This window comes from Crocodylus siamensis, chromosome 4, assembly GCF_052110815.1.
Source record: "Crocodylus siamensis isolate JL-2025a chromosome 4, ASM5211081v1, whole genome shotgun sequence".
Lineage (NCBI taxonomy): Eukaryota > Metazoa > Chordata > Crocodylia > Crocodylidae > Crocodylus > Crocodylus siamensis.
The window spans coordinates 49,730,366-49,747,948 of NC_143398.1; the positions used below are offsets into that span (position 1 = coordinate 49,730,366).

Sequence of the window (17,583 nt, forward strand, 5' to 3'; positions counted from 1 at the left end):
TATGACAACAATGTTATTTATTTTGGGTGCATTACTTATTACTTTCAAAATGTGTTAAAAAACCAATGGGTTCATAGATGTTAGGGGCTGGAAGGGACCTCTCAAGATCATCAAGTCCAACTCCCCTGTGCCTGGGAAGGAATGACTGCTGGGTTTAGATAACCCCAGCAAGGTGAGCATCCAGATGTTTTTTGAAAATATCCAGAGTAGATGATTGTACTACCTCTGGGGGGAGTCTATTCTAGACCCTGGACACTCAAGTTGTAAAGAAGTTTTTCCTCATGTCTAATCTAAAGCAGTCTTCTAGCAATTTACGATTGTTAGTCCTAGTCTTCCCATGGGAAGCCCTGCTGAACAGATGGTTTTCTGAGTCCCTGATATGCACCCCATAACCAAGTCCCCTCTGAGTCTTTTCTTCTCCAGGCTGAACAGACTCATGTCTCTCACTCTCTTATCATATGGCCTGCTTGCCATATCTCTAACCACATGTGTAGCCCTCCTTGGGACTCAAGCCTCTCCACATCCTTCCTGAAGTGTGGTGCCCGGAACTAGATGCAGTACTCCAGCTGTGGCCTCACCAGGCCGAGTAAAGCAGGACGATTACATCCTCAGTCTTGTTTGAGATGCATCAGTAGATGCATTCTAGTGTTTTGTTTGCTTTGCCAGCTATGACATCACATTGGTGGCTCATGTTCATTCTATGGTCTATCAAGATTCCCAGCTCTCTTGCGGTTGTGGTGCTAGTAAGTGTAGCAGTACCAAGCCTGTAAATAGGTTGCAGGTTGTTTCTCCCCAGGTGAAGCACCATACACTTTTCGGTGTTGAATATCATCAGGTTTTGATCCGCCCACCTTGTGAGCCTCTCCAGGTCAGCGTGTATCCCCAGCCTATCCTGCAGCATAACCACAGTCCCCCATCATTTGGTGTCATCTGTGAATGTTGCCAATCCACTTTTAACACGCAAATCCAAATAATTAATGAATATGTGGAAAATCACTGGTCTGAGTACAGAACTCTGAGGGACACCGCTGGTCACCAAGTGCCATGTTGACTCAGTTCCATCTATTATTACTCTCTGGGTCCTGCATTGGAGCCAGTTTCCTAGCCACCAGACCATTGGGTTATTGAGGCTGCAGTTTCCCAATTTTACCATAAGCACATCACAAGAGACCAAGTCAAGGCTTTTTTGACATCCAAGTATATGACGTCAATCTCATCTCCCTTATCCAGGTGGTGTGTTACCTGATCATAAAAGGAAATGAAATTGGTCAGGCCTGACCTGCCTGCAATGAAGCCATGTTGGCTATCTATTAGAATATTGCTTTCTGTTAGCCTATTGCTAATGGATTCTTTGATTATTTTTTCCAGGTATTTTCCAGGGATTGAAGTCAAACTGATTGGCCTGAAATTCCCTGGATCCTCCTTCCTTCCTTTCTTGTAGATAGGCAGTACATTCGCCCTCTTCCAGTCTTTTGGAACTTCTCCTGAGCACCATGAGTTCTCAAATAGTTTTGCCATGGGTTGTGCAATGATGTTGGCCAATTCTTTCAGCACTCTCAGGTGCAGTTCATCTGGTCCTGCTCACTTGCAGATATCCAGCCTCTCTAAATATGCCCTTGTGAGAACTTTGCCAACTGTTGGTGGGTGATCACCCTCACCTTGGATGCGTTACTTTGTGGGGATATTTGTCAACTACACATTTTTAATATTACCCCTGCACTTCTAAAATGAGTCTTATTACTCAGTATAAACAAATACAGCCCTGGGTAAAGAGATCCTGTACAGAATAGAGTTTTAATAGTAATTTATTAATTTTAAAATAGAAAATGTAATGTTGTTTTCAAGCTGTTTTATATTGGTAAAGAAATAGGTTTAAATAAGATAACCTTTATGGCTTATGGAATATTTTCCCTATAGGCCTAGATTTGGAAAAATTATTTTATTTAAACACTGATTTATTAAAAATGTCTACTGTTAGAGGGATCTTTCATTTACACTCTCTCTCTTGCTCTCTAAATGAATGCAGTAATATTCAGTGTGAGTGACTTTTTAACCATTTTGTTTCAGGATCCAGCTTAGATGCAAGAAATTATGAACATCCATCATCTGCAATTTCAGTCACCCACTGGTGCTACCAGTAGTACTGCAAGTAAACATACCTCGGACAGGGAAATGCCTCTATCCAAAAAGAGACTTTCTTCATTATGCATTAAAACTATGGACGAATTCATAATCAGGACCAGCAAAGTCCAGCAAGACAACATAGATGAAAAGATTGGTTCATTTATGCAACAAATTCTCCCTTTCATTTTTTTCAGAATCATCATTTCACTAACATGATCAAATCTTTATGACCAGTACACTCCACAGAACAGATACTGCTAGAAGACCTCTGGATACAGTGTATCAGAAGAAAATTGAATGGCTCGCAAAAAACACTGAAGGGAAAAGTGTTAATCTGAGTCTTGATGGATGGAATAATGTACACAATGATCCAGTAGTATTTCCTTGCGTGACAACAGAAGACAGGATTATGTCACAGAAACAATACCTATGTCAGAAAATGCCCATACTGTAAAATATTTAAAAGAAGTAACAGTAAAAGCTGTAACAAGCTGTGAGCAAAAATCCAAGTGCCACAAGTACATCCGTATCACAGGTAATACTACAAATATAACAAAGATGAGGGAAAAAAAAGAAAAAGATAATGAAGCAAATCTGAAACTTCTAACACAGGGCATAGTACTCATCTAGTGCATCTTTTAGCCAAATATTTAAGTATTCCATGAATAAGTTAAAATGATGTTGAAATTGCAATATTATGGAAATAACAACCACCTTGCTTCAGCTTCACCAAAGAGAGTTAGGGGAACCAAGCTAATTATACCCCAAGATATACAAGGGAATTCAGTAGTTAAGTGCTTTGAGCATTTATTAAGAATTGGTTTATTCTTATGACCATCACTGAAAAAAATTATGACAAAACTCATAGAAGTATCACGGCTACAGCAGTCAAAATTGGATTAAAGAGAAATGTAGACGTAGAAAATATGCTGAATATGCTAAAACCTATTTCCACAGATTTGAACAAACTATAGAAAGATTGCTGCTGTAAGTAGAGCTGTTGAAATTTGGAAAGAACTTCAAGAAACATTATAGCAAGAAATGCCCAGCAGCAAAGCTAAATTGGAGGCAATAAAGAAGTGGATGGATCAAGCACTTACTCCACCTCATTTTCTTGCCAATTTTCTTAACACAAAGTACCATATGAAATGCCTAACTGCCAAGGAGGAAAATGCTTCTATGATATGGCATCTACTAATCACCCATCAATCATGCCAACCATAATACATTTCAGAGCTTGAGGTGAAACATTCAAGCAATACGTGTTTGCTGAGGATGTTTTAAAGAAAGTAGCACTACTGAATGGGTGGAAGTCACTACCAAAAGTAGCCTCTTCTGCAGGTGCAGAAAGAATATATTCTTCATTAGGACTGAGAAATCAACTGGGAGTTGAAAATGCAGGAAAGCTTGTTTTTTCCTCTTCCAGTCTATGAATAAAAAGGAGGAGGAGGATGGCATTCATGAGTCCTAAAAACTAGAAAGAAGTTTCAAGGATTTTTTTTTTTCAAAACAGCCTCGGTAAAAAAGACTGCTTCATTTTAAAGAAAAATAGGCAAGTATGAACTTAAGCTCAAACAACTTTCACCTAGGCATATTACTCAATTTTCCCCAGGGGGATGTAAAATAATTGGTTTAATTCAATACATATGGTTCATACTTCTAATATTATAACAGTTAATGCTACTGTTTAATAAATTAGTTGTAAATGCGCACCCCATGGTTTGATTTAAAAAAAAAGTTTCTGTATCTAAAACATTTAACTTTTGTTTCCTAAATTTGAAGTGCTGGGTTTTTGTGTTTAATTAAATTGAAGTTGCCATCTTAATGCAGCTTGATACAAATATGAGCAAAAAATTATTCATCCAGTGAATTTTATAGCATACTAAAATGGTTAGGATTGTAACACCCCAAATATCTTCTGCTATACATCTATAGCTAGGTTACCTACTTAGGAAACATATGTTCTAAATTTACTATAAAAACATGTTCTAATTGTTGTATCAAATAATGTAAATACACCTTTCTTTTAAAAAAAACAAATAAAAGAAAATACATAATGGGAAAGTTTTAAAACATTGAAAATTTAAAATCAGGCTTCTGGCTTGCTGATTTAAATAGACTTGAATTAAATCAATGCACCCTGCAACCTTTATCCCATCATGGGGTACTTATAGAAAATAGAGTAAACCAGTATAAATAAATAATAAGCTCAGGAAAAAACCTCAATAAAACAAAAAGCAAATGAACAAAAAAGTTCAAGTAACCAGGTATACAGCCTAAAACAGTCTTGAGGCAAAGCTAACTTGCATGACTGCTAATTAAATGATAGACAACCAACAATGATATTAATTCTGTAAGTATGCAAAATCACTGATGTCTTTACCAAGGCATACAAGAAAACGGGACTGATGCTTAACATTCAGAAGAGTAAGTTCTCTATCATCAACCTTTTAAGGGCACCTATACATGAGCACAGAGACTGTTCCAATGCACCAGAATTCCAGTGTGTCAGAGCAGACTCGATTAATCCAAGAGCTGCTCTAATTAATGAACCACTACATCTCGTTTATCAGCATCCCTACACTTAAAAATGGCAGTGGGTACACTTGAACTAAAGTTCGCCAAACAAGCTTTAGTTCAAGCACCCCCACTGCCATTTTTAAGCACAGGGACACTAATACACAAGATGCGGTGGTGCTTTAATTACAGCAGCTTTTGGAGCCACTCTAACTAAAGCACTCCCCTCCCCCACCCCACCTCTGGAGAACGTGTAAAAGTGTCCTTAATAAGCAGACCCCAGCTCTAGTAATTCAGATTCACAGTGAGACTCAGGAGAATGTTGAGTATTTCCCATACCTCAGAAGCCATTTCTCGCAGAAGGCTGACATCGATATAGAAATCCAACATCACCTGAAATGTGTAAATGCAGCCTTTGGACATCTGACAAAATGGATGTTTAAAGATAACGACATCAGATCCAAAACCAACCTCATGGTTTATCAAGCAGTTGTGATTGCCACCTTACTGTATGGAGCTGAGACGTGGACAATGAACAGGAGACACCTCAAGTCAGTGGAGAAGTACCATCAACTCTGTTGGAGGAAGACCCTTCAAATCCAGTAGGAAGACAGACACACCAACATTAGCATCCTCTCACAACCAAACACCATGAGCACGGAGGAAATGATCATCCAACATCAACTTTGCCGCACTGGCCATGTCACCTGGATATGCGATTCCGGAAGCAGGTTTTATTCTCCAAGCTCAGTCAAGGCATACACTCAAGAGGAGGGCAGAGAAAGTGCTTGAAGGACATCCTCAAGCAACAACAACTCATGGGAGACTATCACCCAGGACCTTCCCAAATGGAGCAACAGTATACTGCAACCATGTCAGTACTTTGAAAACTTACGACAACAAGAGACAGAAAAATGGAAGCGGCAAAAAAAACATGTCGTGGACCAAACCAGGAACCCAGTGCCACGCACCCTGCATGGAAATGTGCCTGAGTTGCTTCGTCAGCCATCTCTGGGGCCACAGATAAGACAATCATGGAAGATAATCATCCTTGACTGTGAGGGGTTGCTGATAATGCAAAAGTAATATCATGACTAAAAGATTAGACATTATGCAGTCATCAAAAGGTGCAAGAATACCATCTACGAAAGTGTAAAGGCAGTAACTGAAAAGATAAATATGTGGTACCTTCACGCTATTACACAGAGCATGTAGATGGTAACTTTAAAGTGCTATTCTACTTATCCCACCTGTTCTTGTGCTGATGAAAAGCTTCCTTTTGGTTGATTGTTAAGGTACAAGTACAAGACATGCAACACACTTTGAGACATCAGACTTTACCCTGTAAAGTCAAATGGCCTGATTCTCACAAAGATGCATGTGATAGTGGATATTGCCTCTCTGTATCCTTTTATAATCTCCCAAAGAGCTGTAAGTACCCTGACTTTCCCACATGCCACGTCTTGGATGTTATTATAATATGTTCTGCTTTATGACATCACTTGTCCGGAGGGTTGTTAAACATATATTTGTTCTTTTATTTTGCTTTTTGGTGTCTCCATTAGGAATCCCGGTATTATAGAGGAAAACTTCACTTGATTATTCCCACACACTCACCGATTTATATATGCACAATCAGATGCAGATGAACACTTGTCTTTATCTTTATTCTTTATAACACTATACAAACTTTCATTATCTTTAAACACAAGTGGTCCTTTTTTTTTTTTTAATAATTATATCAACTTTGTAATTCTATCTAGCCTTTATCAGTTTGGTTGGACTGAATTTGGTGTTAATAAACACAGTCCCTTTAACTCTGGTTTGTCCATTTATTTCCATTTTTTTTTTTAGAGCAGGCTTTTCTCTTCAAGCCTTGTTATTTCTCTCTTTACTTTTGCTATCCTGAGTGTGTACCTTTCATCTGGTGCGTGCCTGAAGCCTTGAATCCTTGTGGTCAGCTTTCACTAAGCTTGTGGGAGTGAGTCACAATTCACTCTTCTCTTTTTTGTTTGTTTGTTTATTCTCCAGTGCCTCTTCAGGGATCTGCCCCTCCTTCTCAGAGCTCCGCTCTCTCCAGCAGCGAGAAAAATCCTGAGGTAAGTGTCTTATCTTCTGCAGATCTTCTTTCTCCCTCACTTTCTCCTTCAGACGCTCTTTCCTTCTTCTCCTCTTTCTTTTCTTTTCCTGGAGCTTCTATCCGAATATGGTAATAGCTCCAGAAGTGGCATTCTCCGGCTCTTTTTGCCACATCGCTGCTTACTCTTTCACACACCTTCCCCTTTAAGACGCCGGTAGGTGCCTTTTGTTGTTTATCTTGATCCTCGATACAGAGGGAGTTTGGACCTTCCTGAGTATTCAAGACCTCTAGGGATTGGGTACCAGGATGACATCGAGATAGGAAGTCTGCTACCACGTTGGCATGTCCCGGTCTGTATTCAATATCAAAGTAGAATGGTTGTAAGGCGAGTGCCCATCTGGTGATTCTTGTATTATCCATCTGGGCTGTCTTTAACCACTTCAAAGGCACATGATCAGTAACCAAATGAATTTATGGCCCAGGAGATAATACTAAAAATATTCTACTCCCCACTTTATCGCTAGGCACTCACATTCAATACCCACCTTTGTTGTGGTTGGTTAAGTTTCCGGTTAGCATAAGCAATCAGGCGTTCTATCCCATCCACTTCCTGCATCAACACAGCGCCCACAGCATAACTTGATGCATCTGCTGTAAAATGAAAGCCCAGGTGAAGTCAGGTGTATTAAGGACTGCGTTGTTACATAAAGCTTGTTGAGTCCTACAAAAAACTTCTAAATGTTTTTCTTCCCATTTTATAGGCTAAACTGAGGAAAGCACACATTTGTTTTCTCATCCGTAGAGGCGAAAAATCCTGTATCATTTCGACCTTATCTACCAAGAGGTGCGTGCATCCTTGTCCTACTAGGAAGCCGAGATATTTAGTTTCTGCCTTACCTAGGGCACACTTCCCTGGGTTGGCTATGAGGCTGGTTTGCCTGAGTCCTTGGAGAACAGCATGCACCGCTTTTAAATGCTGTTCCCATTTGTCTGTATAAATTATAATATCATCTATGTAGGCTCCTGCATATTGTTGGTATGGTGCTAGGATCCAATCAATGAGTCTTTGGAAAGTGGCTGCAGCCCCATGCAGGCCAAATGGCATTTGCTTGAACTCGTACAAACCCCACGGCATGCCGAAAGCAATTTTTGCTTGGTCTTCTCTGCATACAGGTATCTGCCAATATCCCTTTGTCAAATCTAATATAGATATTTATTTGGCTTGTCCTACTCTCTCCAGTAATTTGCTGATTTAGGGCATGGGAAAAGCATCAGATTTTGCATTTTAAATTGCATTTAATTTACAAAAGTCAATGCACACATGGAGGGACCCATCTTGTTTTGGAACAATTACCAATGGGCTTCATCATGGGCTCCATGATTCTGTTATTATTCCTTGCTCTAACATCCTGTCTATCTCTGCCATCACTACTTCGTATCTATGATACGGGATTCTCCACCATCTTTCCCTTATTACCCTTCCTTCTGGTGTAACAATGTTATGGCTAATCCCTGTAGCACAGCCGTGATTCTCATTAAACTCATCTCCAAGCTCTCGTATAAGCAGTTTTAATTCATCTCTTTGTTGCGCCATCAACTGGATACCTAGACAGACTTCTTAACTTGTTGGCCAGTTTTAATGTTCCCTATTCATTGTACCCTTATTTTCTGCTTGCCCTCTCATTGAGGAAGCTACTAAACCTTCTCGCTCTTTCCACAGTTTTAATAAATCACGTGAAAATTTGTTTTTCCTTTTTTTGTCCAGGGCAAAGAACCTCATAGTCAACAGGTCCAACACGCCTGGATATCTTGAATGGACCTTGCCAACACGTTAAAAATTTACTCATAGTATCTGGGAGTAAGACTAACACTTTTTGTCCCAACTGTAAGTTCCTTTCACTCATATTTTGATCATACCTAGTTTTTTGTTTCTCTTGGGCTTGTCAGAGATTTTCTTGGGCTAAATTTTATTCCTTTCATAACCGTTCTATCATTTCACTGAAATATTCAGATGGCCTCACCCCTGGGGTTCCTCCTTCTTCCCATCCCTCTCGAACCATGTCCATGAGGCTTCTGGGTTGAAACCCAACCAACTCGAATGGGGAAAACCCCAAGGATGATTATGTAGCTTCCCATACCGGAAACAACAGAGGGGGTATGACCAAGTCCCACTTCTGCGGCTCCTCTTGTGTACATCTACACAGCATATTTTTAAGGGTTCTGTTTAATCTCTCCACTAACCCATTGGTTTGGGGGTGATAAACCGTGGTTCGCAAGTGTTTTATTTTTAATACTTGGCACAGATTCCACATAACCCGGGACATAAAATTCGTCCCTTGGTCCGTAATGATCTCCCTAGGAATACCAAAGGGGGAGCAATTCTTCTGCTATTTGAGGCCCAGTGACTGTTTTCAATGGGATGGCATCCGGAAACCGAGTGGCATAGTCTATCAAGACAAGTATGAATTGGTAACCTGTCACACTTTTCAGTAACAGTCCAACCACATCCAGGGCTATACAAGAGAATGGCTCTCCTATCACTGGCATGGATTGTAAAGGAGCCTGAGGGGGTTTTTGAAGGCCGACCCTCTGGCAACTTGGGCAGGCTCTGCAATAGTCTTCAACTTGTTCATACAGTCTGGGCCAGAAACACCACTTAGTTAGCCTGGTTTCCATTTTAGCTCTTCCCATGTGCCCTCCCAATGGATTCATATGAGCGAGTTCCAAGAGGGGTTCCCTGTAAGATGTCAGCAGCTACGGTACCTCTGTCCCTTCTATATGTCCTGCCTTGATCCTATATAACAAGCCTTTCCTCAACTCATACCTGGGGAATGTGTGGCATCTCTCTGGGCAAATTACCTGATCACCCTGCTTGGCCAGCTCCATTCGCCTTATTGATCAAAACAGGTCCTCGCCTTGTTGAGCCTCTTGAAAGCAGGAGCTGCTTGCTAAGCTCTCCAAATCCAGTGTATCGGGTTCAGTGTAATTGTCGCTGTTCTCTCCAGCTAAACCTTCTACTTGGACTTCTTGTCTCCTCACGGTGTCTAGGACTTCATAAATCTCCTCCCAGTCTCTGCCCAACACCATCGGGTAAGGTAGGCCATTGGCTAGACCTACTGGCATCTCGCAGGTGGTGTCCAAGATTTCCACCCGATATTTCCTTCAGGGGCACACCAACAACTGGCCATGCATACAAATCATTTTTATGATGCTTGCACTCGGAGCCCAGCCTCGGGGAGCTATGTTGGTTCTACTCAATATCTGGGCACATCAAGTATCAAGTACTATAGCTTTTATTTTCTTCCTTCCAATGCGGGTCCACCCAGTGCGTTTTTCCTTTGATGCTTCCCAATGTGTTTCCGTGATGCTGCAGTCCATCATCTCCACCTGCCCGTTGTCACTCCTCTCACTTCTTTGTATCCGGGTTTCGAATGGTATTTCCCCTGGTTGCAGATCCAATCGAGGATGACTGGCACACTCCCTTGCAATATGTCCAGTTCTCCCACACCTGAAACATACTGTAGTCGGTCTTTTCCCTTCTCAAGTTTCCTTTTGTTCATCCTCTCATCCAACTTGAGGAGTTCTGGACTTTGGGGCTTTCTCTCGGTAGCTATCCATCTGAACACTATCAAAATCCTCGGCCAAGCGTAATGCTGCTGCCAATGACTTCGGTCAATGACACTGCACCCAATGTTGGGTATTTTCTTCTAAATCTATTAAGAATTGTTCCAACAGGATCTGGTCACATAACTCCACCTTGGATACCTCCTGTGGCTTCAACCACTTTTCTAACAGATCGGCCAATTGTTGCAACTGAATTCAAGGGGATTTCTCTTCTTTTTTTCTTTTTCATTCAGAAGGCCTGTCAATAATTTTCTGGGTTAATATTTAAACGACACAGAATCTTTTCATAGTCCATCGCTTCACCTCATGCCATTACCCAATAAGCCGCTTCTGCTCTTTCTATCAAGAGTACACCTAAATGGTCGGCCCATCGGCTGCGCTCTGACCCGGATGCTAACATTGCTCTTTCAAAGCTTTCAAGGAAGGCCTCTGGGTCATCTTGCGGGGTCATTTTCAGGACTCTTAATTCAACTTGGTGTCGTTGAGCCCATGGTCTGTTGCTGTATCCATTTTTCTTCAAGTGCAATTTGTCGAGCGGCTTGTTGTTGTTGTAATTGCCCTACTAGATGCATGGTTTGTTGCAGAGGCTCTAGACTCCCCATGAGGTTTGGTTGTCTCTCCATGCTGTCTTCTGATCAGGCTGTTGTCGCTTCTCAGGCAATGCACCACTGTGACAGTGGACCTTGCCCCTCTGTATCCTTTTATAATCTCCCAAAGAGCTGTAAGTACCCTGGCTTTCCCACATGCCACGTCTTGGATGTTATTATAATATGTTCTGCTTTATGACATCACTTGTCGGGAAGGTTGTTAAACATATATTTGTTCTTTTATTTTGCTTTTTGGGTGTCTCCATTAGGAATCCCGGTATTATAGAGGAAAACTTCACTTGATTATTCCCACACACTCACCGATTTATATATGCACAATCAGATGCAGATGAACACTTGTCTTTATCTTTATTCTTTATAACACTATACAAACTTTCATTATCTTTAAACACAAGTGGTCCTTTTTTTTTTTTTTTAATAATTATATCAACTTTGTAATTCTATCTAGCCTTTATCAGTTTGGTTGGACTGAATTTGGTGTTAATAAACACAGTCCCTTTAACTCTGGTTTGTCCATTTATTTCCATTTTTTTTTTAAGAGCAGGCTTTTCTCTTCAAGCCTTGTTATTTCTCTCTTTACTTTTGCTATCCTGAGTGTGTACCTTTCATCTGGTGCGTGCCTGAAGCCTTGAATCCTTGTGGTCAGCACTTAGTTGTTTTCACTAAGCTTGTGGGAGTGAGTCACAATTCACTCTTCTCTTTTTTGTTTGTTTGTTTACTTTTCAGCGCGGCTCTCCAGTGCCTCTTCAGGGATCTGCCCCTCTTTCTCAGAGCTCCACTCTCTCCAGCAGCGAGAAAAATCCTGAGGTAAGTGTCTTATCTCCTGGAGATCTTCTCTCCCCCTCACTTTCTCCTTCAGATGCTCTTTCTTTCTTCTCCTCTTTCTTTTCTTTTCCCAGAGCTTCTATCCTAATATGGTAATAGCTTCAGAAGCGGCGTTCTCCGGCTCTTTTTGCCGTGTCGCTGTTTACTCTTTCACAGTTCACATCAGTAGATGTGGTATATGTACCCACATCCATACATGTACACACAGAAAGCTGTATTCTATATTCACAGTTTCACCAGAGATCACTGTTATTCCCTGATTTTTTGTACTGATAAATGTTAACATTTGAAAGTTATCAATAAAAGGTATCGAGAAAACAAGGAAACAATGTTATGCTCAACTGTAAAATGACAGGATTAAAAAATATAGAAAGGCCAGAAAAAAATGGGAATTTTGGCAAACTACAGCAAATAGTAGTGCAAAATCACCTTCCCTAACTTATCTAGCTACACAGATGGCAAAAGATAAAAAGTCTCTATTTGTGAATTAAAAAGAAAGCTACAGAACTATTCCCTACAATGTACATTTACAATGCTAAACCTTAGAAAGAAATGGAGATTAGAGGTGGCAAAAGATTATGTTTTCTTCTAAAACACATTTAGGATATTCTGTGCACACTTAGCTCCCTTCATATTCAAAGGGTTACCACTAGAGGAGGTGGAACTTATCTAAATAATGTAATACTGAAGGATGGTCAGCACAAGTTATTCTTCCTTGTGCTTATGCATCTCCTTGCCCTCTTTTTTAAAGACACAACAAGATCACGGTTGTGAATATGCAATCTTTCCTTCCAAACACAGTTATGCATCAAGCCTGAAACTATTACAGGCTTTCCATTTTCCTCTTGCAACAGGAAAGCACCTCGCTCCAAGAAATAATCTGACCTATCCTGATAGGATACATTCTATTATGTGTATCATCCGAAAAAGTCTTTAGGAAAAAACAATTTAAATGATCCTGAGCCCTTTTTGCTATAAAAAACTCACTGTCCACTTACTGGAGTGTGAGATTAGGGCCCCGGCCAAATTTCAGTTTTGGGAACTCCATCTGGCCTATCCAATTTCTTTTTGTTGTATCCATTGAATACTTTACCCTCCCACAATACTTCTGCAGACTGTTATGAAAGTTATGCTATATAGCTTCTATGCCACAGTTAACAATTCTTAAGAGAAGACAGAAATGTATCCTGTACCATTGCTGAAGCTTCCCATCCACTGTTAATGCTACATAAGAGTCTTCACTTTAAACCTCTGGTTTCAATTTCATTTAAATTTCTCAAACTGCCACATTTGAAGAGATTATTCAGGATCTCAAAAGAGCTTTTTTAACTCATTATTTAATGCAAAAATTGTAAAGATAAAAAGGAATATTTTCCTCAAAAGTCAATAGATAATAGTTTTTTGTTAGCAGAGTCACAAAATTCCAATTTACAGGAGTGCAGTTCTATCTGCAACCTAGTTGGAAAATGCTATAAACTTCAGCTCTTTTTCCTCCTGAAACACATCTATTAAACAAATTTTCTCAAAAGTCAGAAAAAGCCAACCCCCCCGCAAAAAAAACCTGAACCAAAACTGTGTCAACACATTTCCTTTTTTTCCTTTATACAATATTGGTATAGTCTAATTAAAAATATATTATATTTTATCATTAAAATTAGTACGTGAGCAGTTAAATCTCTATCACTATAGGAAGCAGGGAAAATTAAAGCTTATCATGCAAAGCTAACTCAGCATTAAAGACTATATCATTTCAAAATAATTTGAAGTTGTTACTGCAATTAATAAGAAAAAATTAATGCAAAATTTCTCTTATTTTGTGTCTCTTTTAAGTAAGATGACAGTAATGCTTTTATTTTGAAGCAAAAGGAACACTGCCGTTTTAATCACTATGTGGAAGATACAGTCCTTAGTGCCAGAGCTCTGTAATGAACCTACCAACCATTCTGTTGTGTTACTACATAACATAAACAATAATGAAGCCAGACCCTCAAAAGAAAAGATTAATTCATAGAAAAACATTGACAGAGGTTATAAGACTTTGAATATCTAAAATTTCTTTTATATACAGATGACAAAATCTTTTAATGGATGTTTTTAACATTACTACTACCAGTCTACCAAGCAGAGAGACAAAAAGGGTCAGGTATACTGATGTATGTGTGTGTGAGAGAGATGATATACACTCCTGGAAAAATGCAAAGAAAACATTTTCTGGTGTAAATCAGTATAATGGTTCACTTTACAGGACTAACTAGCTTAACATTAAATTGTTAAAGAAATTAGGTTCTTTTAGAAGGACAAATGTTGAGTACAGAAAATACAGTTTAACATTAAGATAGATTTATTTATGATCAAATGTAATCATAAAATTAGATTTCTACCTTACGTCTAATGTGAAGTATCTTAAAAATGCCTATCTCCTGTTCAACTACAATAGTGGCTATTTCTCTACTTGTGCTTTATTTTAGATATAACTGGTTCCAAGTCCCATGTGTTAGAAAACTTGAGTAAACTCTTTGAAATATCTCAACTACATCCCAGTGAAAGGGACCATGAGCAGCATCTCTTCCATTCTACAGCTTTCATGAAAAGAACTGAAATGAACATAGTCTTTTCTAGTATACAAAACGTTCAAGGTCTTGTAAAAACCAGGGTTTAAATTAGGAATTCTTCAATATGATCTGCTATGGCACCCTTTATGATTCAGAGAATACAGTACAGTGACATGTCCTTACAAGGGAAGCTGAGTAATGGAAGTGTTTTCCTTGCTTTCACTGCTTTTAAATTTGTTGTCTGGCAACTTTGTCATTACTCTCAACTTTAAGAGCTGCTCTTTAAAAGCAGAAGAGCATGCTGATACTTAAGTTGATAGGCGGGGATGGGGCAAGACAGAGAGTGGAAAGAAGCTCAAGTCACACCTTGAACTTATATTACTTTCCAAGGTTTAATTATGAAAGAATAGAAATACAAAAATCAGATCACAGGAAACAGTAGCAAGGAGCATAAGATTCGGGTAGTGAATACACCTGCATAGGAAGTTGAACAGACTTCAGCAGAAGTAACTATTATAAAAGTAGAGTTAAAGAAACTGTAGAAAGTAACAGATATCCAAAAGAAGTAAAGGAGTAAAAGAAAAAAAATTACTTAAAAGTAACTGGAGTCCTTTGAGATGCCTACACACGCACCTCAAGCATTTGAGCTCAAAGAATTCTTGCAATAAAAGTATCTGTACAGAATACCCTATCCCTAGCTTTACTTCTGCTCCATACTTAGGGCATAAAAGTCAGAATACAGTTTCTGCTCCTCAGAGAACTCAGCTGCACAGTCCTATTACAGTTCTGATTCCAGGGAAGAGGGGAAGAGGGAAGGGTGGAAGGATGTATGATAATCACATTTTAAGCATCTCCAGTGACTAGTAAACTCTCTTTCTTCAATTTCTTGTCCATATGCACATCCTCACTATGGGTGACTTCAAAGAAATGCCCACATTTCTGGAGTAGACCTTGGCATCCTAAGCAAACAGAAAGTGAAAGACTGCTTTAGCAACCGTCAAAGTAGTTTGTGCAATAGGATATTGTTGCATTAAGATACATACCAAGATTGACTGAATATTTTGATCTCCCACTTGAATTCATAGACACAGTCCAAACTGGTGCCCAGGATATCTCTAAAATGCAATGCTGACGGATGTATTTGGTGGTGAATACAACAATACTATAGATAGTTGTTTCTGTGGGGGGGGAAGCAGCCTATCCCATACCTCTCTGCCTGTTGATACAGAACATACAGAATATAAATGTGGGCAGTGGAGTCCCACAAGACTCACCCCGTGGATCGGTGCTATTCAATGTCTTCATCAGTGACTTGGATGAGGGCCTGGAGAGCATCCTGTCCAAGTTTCCAGATTATACCAAATTATGGAGAAAAGTTAACACACCAGAGGGTAGGGAACATATCCAGGAGGATCTGGAGGAGTTGGAAAAATGGGCAGAACGAAATAGGATGCAGTTCAACAAAGACAAGTGCAAAGCGCTTCACCTGGGCAAAAGGAATCACCAGCATGATGACAGGCTGGGAAGTGACCTTCTCAGTAGCACAGCAGCAGAAAGGGATCTTGGAGTCATAGTTGACTCCAAGATGAACGTGACTCATCAATGTGATGAAGCGATCAACAAGACTAACTGCACTTTATCATGCATTAGCAAATGCATGAAAAACAGGACCAGGGAGGTGATACTTTCCCTCCATGTGGCACTGGTCAGGCTGCAGTAGGAGTACTGCATCCAGTTTTGGGCATCACTCTTCAAGAGGGATGCGGAGAATCTTGAGAGCATTGGTCAGAGGCCTGCAGGCAAGGCCCTACAAGGAGAGACTAAGGGACCTAGATCTCCTCAGCCTTCACAAGAGAAGGCTGAGAGGTGAACTTGTGGCTGCCTATCAATTCATAAGGGAAGGGCAGAATGGAATAGGAGATGCTCTATTTACTAGGTCATCCCTTGGAGGAACTACGAACAGTGGCCACAAATTGACAGAGAGCAGATTTAGGTTAGACATTAAAAAGAACTTCTTCACAGTAAGGTTTGCCAGAATCTGGAATGGGCTTCCAAGGGAGGTGGTGCTTTCCCCTACCCTGGGGGTCTTCAAGAGGAGACTGGACAAGAATCTAGATGGGGTCAATTGACCCCAGTGCTCTTTCCTGCTCAGGGCACAGGGTTGGACTCAGTGACCTACCAAGGTCCCTTCTGACCCTAACATCTATGAAACTATGAATCTATTATGGTGGCACTGTCTCACTCAACATTTTCAAGCAATGTGAAACGGGTTAACGTTCTCCACAACATTCTGGAACTCAGAGCGGGGTTGGAACTCTGAAATAAGAAGCCCTAGCAGACAGCAAAATTGTCCTAATAGGTTAGCTTGATTACTGGAATGACCATTAAAAATGGTTTGCTAATACCTGTGAAGAAAGCAATGGATCATTAACAGGCCATAGACTCCTTAGCTGCCTGAACAGTAATACCAATGGTGCCCCATCCCCACCTCTGCCAGCAGCAGAGGTTTGGGAGGGAGGGGCAGTGTCTAATATTTCACATTATCCCATATAGTAACCCTATGTATGTGGCAATATAAAAGTGCCATAGGCCACATGACCTATAACAGAAAGACCAAAGCAGTAAAACTGTCCTTAACTAGCAGGATGAGACAAAGGGAGACAAAAATCATCCTGCAGAAGGCAGGTCCTATGAACTCTAGGAGCTGAACAGGAATTCAGTGTGATTTCTGAATATTCATCAACAACTCTATGGAGAGAATGAATGTTACGGAGGTGAATGTGCTGTCAGATATCTGCTTGGAAGACGCTCTCTTCACCAGCCAGATTAAGTGCCAACTCAAGTTTTCTGCACACATGACTACTAAAGAGAAAACCCTGGTGAGAATCCCAAAGGCTACGAGAAGATGAATGGGAAGAACATGTATGGAAAATAAACCTGAAGCAACAGCAGAGAAGAAATATCACCATCTCAAGTCAAGGTGACTGAAATGAACTGATGTAAAGTCCTCTATGCCCAAGGTGTCGAGCAGGATGAGGGGCAAAATTAGGGCCTGCTATACTGACACTAAGACGAAGAGTTTTAGAAGAAAATGTGCACACCCGCAAATGAGAACTACATGTAGACAAGCATTTGAAGTTGCTTCAAAAGAAGGAGGTTCAGGTCCTTTGCTCTAGCTACTATCCTGGACATCTCCATTTGTATACCTTATTTTTGGCTATATTGAATTTGCAGTTATTTCCTTTTAGCCTTT

At 40.1% G+C, this 17,583-nt stretch overlaps 1 protein-coding gene across 11 annotated transcripts in view; it reads right to left on the reverse strand.

Moving 5' to 3' along the window:
• Positions 1 to 17,583, reverse strand: part of FOXP2 (forkhead box P2) — a 651,774-nt gene that overhangs the window by 441,932 nt on the left and 192,259 nt on the right. For 2 of the 11 annotated variants that reach the window (XM_090042256.1, XM_090042254.1), the window contains exon 3: positions 7,267 to 7,372. The exons of the other annotated variants lie outside the window; for them this stretch is intronic. The gene's annotated coding sequence lies outside the window, so the exon portion shown is untranslated. The remainder of the gene's footprint in view (positions 1 to 7,266; positions 7,373 to 17,583) is intronic. 11 annotated transcript variants of the gene reach the window in all.